This window comes from Rhinolophus ferrumequinum, chromosome 8 (genome assembly GCF_004115265.2).
Source record: "Rhinolophus ferrumequinum isolate MPI-CBG mRhiFer1 chromosome 8, mRhiFer1_v1.p, whole genome shotgun sequence".
Classification (NCBI taxonomy): domain Eukaryota; kingdom Metazoa; phylum Chordata; class Mammalia; order Chiroptera; family Rhinolophidae; genus Rhinolophus; species Rhinolophus ferrumequinum.
Genome location: NC_046291.1, coordinates 13,234,682 through 13,240,681, shown reverse-complemented (window position 1 = coordinate 13,240,681; position 6,000 = coordinate 13,234,682).

Below are 6,000 nucleotides of genomic sequence, written 5' to 3'. Positions count from 1 at the left end.
TAAAACCAGAATTGCCTGGCTCTATGATGCCCCTTTGTCTCCTGGAGGTTTTAGTAAAATGCCTATTGGGATTCTTACACCCCCCTCTGCCCTTCCCTTTCCTCCCCATCGCTATGATTCATGACTCTGTGGAGACTGTGCCAGACAGACATGAATGAGAGACTTGGTGCTATTCTGGGAAGCACTTCTCTGTTCTGCTCCAGAGTCGAAGACTTTGCTCTTGGGTCAAGCCTCTTGGGCATCGCTCCCTCTTCCCTTAGAAGTTCTTTCTTTTGAAAGCTCATGCCAATGGACCTTTGGCAGGCAACCCCAGTCCTAGAGATCACGCCCTGTCCTGTAGGATTAGGCAAGGACAGGGCATGATCATAGAGGTTGGAGGGGTCTAGGTTTTCACTATTTCTAATATGGATATTAGCAAAACACTTTCTTGTCTACTGAGGTTCAAAAGCCTCATTACATCACAGCCCATTCTATCCACCCATAATGTTTTTCGTTTTGTTTTGTTTTGTTTTTAGCATTATTTTCTCTGGGCATGACCACTGCATGTATGTCTGCAATTGTTGGGACAGATAACAATTCCATTCGCCTTCCAATACCAAGGTGCCAAAGTAGCAGTTAGCTTGTGTTAGGGTTGTGTCACTTTATTCCACTCCTCCTTCTAATGGCACATAGATAGATGGGTTACAGAGAGCTGTGTATTGAGTGGGAGAGGAAAGTCTTCCCTACATGAAGGGGCAGGCTTAATAACATTCAGGCTAGCTCACTGCCCCCATGCAGAGGAGTGAGATCCAAAGACCACCTTCCTCATAGCATAAATGGATGTTGTTACAGTATGTGGCCTTGCAGATTTATCAAAAGCCATGTATAACTCAAAGTGTAATAGGCATAAAGAGTGCAACAGGAGTAGCTGTCCTCCAGGAGGAAAGGGATACGGAGAGATTGTAGTAGAATGCATCAAAGTTGTTTCAGGTATCTGAAGTGAGTTCCAGGTATCTGACAGAAGCCAGGGAGCTAGAACCCATCCTATGTGAGAAGAGGAATTGATTATTTTGGAGTACACGGGCAAGTGCCTTCCTAGTAAGTTTGCTTAATACTACACTTCTCAAACCGTGAGCGACACACACTGGGAGTAGGAAGTGCATTTAAATTAGAAATAAGTTCGTTTGTTTTTAAAATATAATATAATAAAAACATAAGAGTCCATAATCCATGATAAGGACAAGTGTTGTTTGTACCTATGTACGTGTATGTATGTACTGGGTTCTTTCTGTGGGATGTGGTCAAAATGTTTGAAAGTCACTGCCAGTTTGTATTATAAATTATTCGCTTGTCCATAAAATGACCATGGGCACAATTTAGTTGCCACTGCCACTGCAGTTTTTATTTTCTTCCTCTCCTTTTTACCCCTTTGAGTTTAACAAATATAATTTGCTAATGTTCAATAGTGAGTTAATGGAGTTAAACTTTATTTTGGGAGACAATGGTTTTCTTTCGAAAGATCATTTTTTAAAAGAAAAGCACAAATTTTAACTGAAAGATATAGAGATATAAGAGAGAAAATGTACCATATAACTGAATACAAAGACTTACTAGCATTTAAAGTCTATTGCAAATTAGATTTTCATTCCCTCATAGGTAATCTCGCTTTTTATTTTTGTCCATTTAATCCTTCTACTAATATTTATCTGTTACATTTAAAGTTTCCAAGATTTGTAGTCATTTCTTTCCTATGATATCCTTTCACATCTTTCTGAGAATGTTACAATCTGTTGCCTGTCTAATTAACTATACTTCCTTGGGTGTTTATTCTTTTGTTTGTTGAATTTGTTGCCTCTTTTGGTAGTGTTTTTCCCTAAATAGTTGGTGATACTTGTTTTCCTGTTGATTTTTGTATTTAAATGTTCTGGCCACCTGCCAGTTATAGCTAACATTGTGAGGGGATGTGGGAGTGGATAGGAGAAGCTCCGTTGGAAGGAGGGGCCTACCTTTAGTTTCTCCTATGAGTATGGAAGCTTCCAGTGAATATGGTGATGTATAATTCCCCAGACCCTGCCTCTCCAGTACCAGTGTCCACACTCAAGTCTTTGTCCATGAGCAAATCCCCCAGCTCTTCAAATTGCCCAACTCTCCCTCCTCCAGCTTTCCAGTGTATGCCGCTGCTTAAATCCATCGCTCTCAGCTTGGTGCTTTTCTGGGACTGATCCCAACATTAAGGTTTTTTCCCTTCTGGTAATTAATCCATAGTGCTGATCCTTAGGGCTCTCTATCATGAATTCTTCAACTTTTCTGGTCCATTGAGGACACTCTTGTTTTCTAAGACTACATTAATTTATCGTTGATATTGATCAGGCTTAAAATTTTCTCCAACTCCAAAAACACAAAGTATGACAGCAGGTAGATATTTCCAGATCCAGTCTTTTAACTGTCCCTTTGAGGTTTAATATTAACTTTTCATGTCTTGTGTCACTACCTCTCCTAAAGTGGATAAATGGTATTTCCATTATCGGTCCTCTACTTTTAGCAGAACAATACTATAGGGGATTTTTTGCTTAGAAAAAGTAAGAGGGAGAGGTCCCAAGAATATAGAATTATCCTTTCCTTGTAGAATTACCTGTATTATTAATATAGGTTGGGCCACAGTTAATGGTGGATATTTATGTATCTATATCTTCCTCTGGTCTATTCTAGGTCATTTCTATATCACCAAGTGATGTAGTAAATTTCAAGTCCAGCACATTGGTTTTGTCTGTATAATAGGTTTTCATGATGGGTGTCATTTTACTTGCCACAGGAATATCAGGGCAGACCCTTAAATGACATTTTTATCAGACTGTCCTTCTATCACCAGTAAATAAAAACAAAGAAAGACTGTTGAATAAAGAGGGTCAAAATCCAAAAACAGCTTGTCTTCTGAAAGATCAGTATCCTTGGAATTGGGCTTGTCACCTTCATCTTTGTATTTCTGCAGACTCTTTGCATCTTAGTTTAGTTGCACAAATTATAGTCCATATCTCATTCAAATACTAGTGCGAAATAGCTTTCTAGGGTGGTTATTGAGGAAAAGACCAAGACTCTGACTAAAATCAATGCTGACCTAGAACCAGACAAAAACTGTGCATTGATAGGAGTCCTCTGCTCTTAACAGATCAATACGATCAATCAACAATCGAGCACTTCCCGTAACTAAATGGGGGACTCCCTCACTAGCAAAACCCATGAGAAACAAGTTTCTATAGACCTAATTTCAAGAAAGTGGAGAAAGAGAGAAGACCACAGGATCCAACAAGAAGCCACTGTAGTGACTACACGGGAGTCATTACAGGACAGAATTGGGGACATTTGCCTTCATTTGTTCTGTCATGGTAGATAAATTAGGTCCTGCTTTTCTCTGCAGCCTTATATAACAGTGTTACTTTTTCAGGTTGAATGGAATCCACTGTGGTTCTTAACCGCATTCTCTTCTAACTCAAAAGTATGACTCATTTTATGTATGTAATTGCCTTAGTCTTTCTTTTTTCAATGGCGTTAAAGGGTGGGCGGAGGGAGGGGCAGAGAAGAAAGGGTAAAGCAGGTCCTTAAGGGGAAGCCTGAAATATGAGATGAAAGATACTAAAGCCTGCAAAGAAACGCAGGCTTCTGCCTGCTTAGTTTTCTGGAACTCAGTTTCTCTCTGCTTGGAATGTTGTCTCCATTCCATCTCAGCTTAAAAGTCATCTCCTCTGGGCAGCCACCTCTGACCCTCCAGACTAAACATATCCTTAACTTTCTGTCCTTATCCTTCTTTATATACTCATGTGATTATGTCCCCTGCTGGATCTTAAGATTACAAAGACGGTGCCTTTGTTTTGCTCACAAGCCATGCTGCCAAGATTTACAGAGAGCCTGGTGCATACTGGGTACTCAACAAACATTTGCTAAGTGAGAGAATGGCTTCTCTTTCCCCCATTATCTAAACAGGAGTTCGAATTGGGTGTTTGGAGCCTTGAGTCTGCTTTGTTGGGGAAATGGACGTTTCCCTGGCACTTACCGGAATATTTTGCTTTTTCACCTTACTTCTAGTTCAGTTTTCTTTTTCACTCACCCATTCTTATCTCAAGCTTGGCTCAGAGAGTGCTAAATATGACTTTGATATTTTGCTGAAGGACTTGTGTCTTTTTATTATCTGTTTAAATATCTTCCTAACCCAACATTAGTTTTCTTTGTGAAAAACAGCAAGAAGTCAGTTAGAAAGCCCCTTGGACAAATGGACTATAATTTTTATAAATTTGAACTGAAATATTAACTATGTTGTGTGAGTTCCAACAATTATATTGCCATCACTTGAGAAAGCCACCACTTCTGAAGTCAAATCTGTGACTTAATTCTTTCAAGAAAAATAATATTTTAACTACTAAATGTAATCAGAAAAAAAGTCTTAAATTATAACAAAAAAGTGCATTATCATTCAAAATAGAATTTGTCAGCCTGATTATCTAATGTTATCAAGTGAGGTATCATTTTCACAAAATGTTTAAAACTGAAGGGAAATAAAAATTGTGTAAAGCAACTTTACCTGAAGTAGTAATTAAATGTAATAATTTAATAAGAAAAAAATAAATTAAAAAAGTTTTTAAATTTACTCCAATAATGGAAAGTATTTATCAATATGACAACTTACAGAATAACCCATGTAGGAAACCAGAGATAAAAATGATTAAAACTATTAAATAAACTAATTTTTAGGTTAATAATTATGTTGCTATAAAAATTAGTTATATGGATCTATTTGCTTAATATATATCACATTAATAAAGTTTAATTTATCCTTTCTTCATATTTTAACTCATTGTGATTAAAAATACATGAATATTACTTATTTTAAAATTCATATATATTAATAGTTTTATACCACAGGGAGAAATTTCTAGAAGCTTTTATCCAAGAATGAGAGTTCCCACATAAATGGATAGGAGTTAAATAAGTCAATTTAAAGAAATGGGATATGAACTGGTTTTACTTTCAAAGTTTACCTAATCAAAAACTTAAAACTTACAACTTATGAGTAGTCAAAATATTAAAACATTAAGAAGAGAGAAACATTAAGGTATAAGTAATAATATAAAGACAGTATATACCACATCTTTATTAGAGTTAAAAAGAAACAAATGTAAGATGTATTAACTTGGACCAACTCTATACATAGTCAACTGCCTTCCATTGTAATCTGGCCATGAATACAGAAGGGACAACAGTTATATTGAAATAAACACGCTCCTGTGGCCATTTATGGATCTAGCATAATGATAGCTGAAGAATATCCAGCACCTGCTGAGATCATAGCATTATATTATTTTAATTAGTATGGGCTACTCTATCATGTTCAAGGTTCAAATAAGGTCACATCTCCCTTTAATAGCCCAGTTAATCACCGGATGTGCAGGAAGTCTGCTTTCTCCGTTGGGGGCCTCTCCCCAAAACACCAACAGGTTACAAAGCCTAGTAGGGCCAGTCCTGTTCCAAATATCTAGCCAACAGAATCTGGAGAATCTGATTAGGCCACTGACGAATCTCACATCTGAGTTGTTGGTTTTGTGAATACCTCTGGTTCACACTTATACGTTCAGCCACAGTTCCCCAAAGCACAGCTTCCAAGCCAGGATAAGCCATGCATTCTGCTGGAACTACTTGTCAATAATCTAGGCCCTGATATTGGGCCTATGAGTTAATCAACCCTTTCCTTCTTGGAAAGATTTTCCTTGCAGACCATCGCAATCTCTTCTAGAGAATCAGAAACCCCAAAGGGTAGGAATTGTAAATCTCTACATGTTCACCAAAGCTCCTGGTTCCCCATGCAAATTTGCCCACTTTCTCCTCAAAACATACCACTTCTATATACCATGGAGTATTGGAAGGAGCATATTTTGCTAGGTCAAAAACAAAACAACTCCAACCAAAAATAAATATTAAAATGAAGGAGCAATGTGTCCTTAAACCAAGAAAATATGCTTCAGATTTATATGC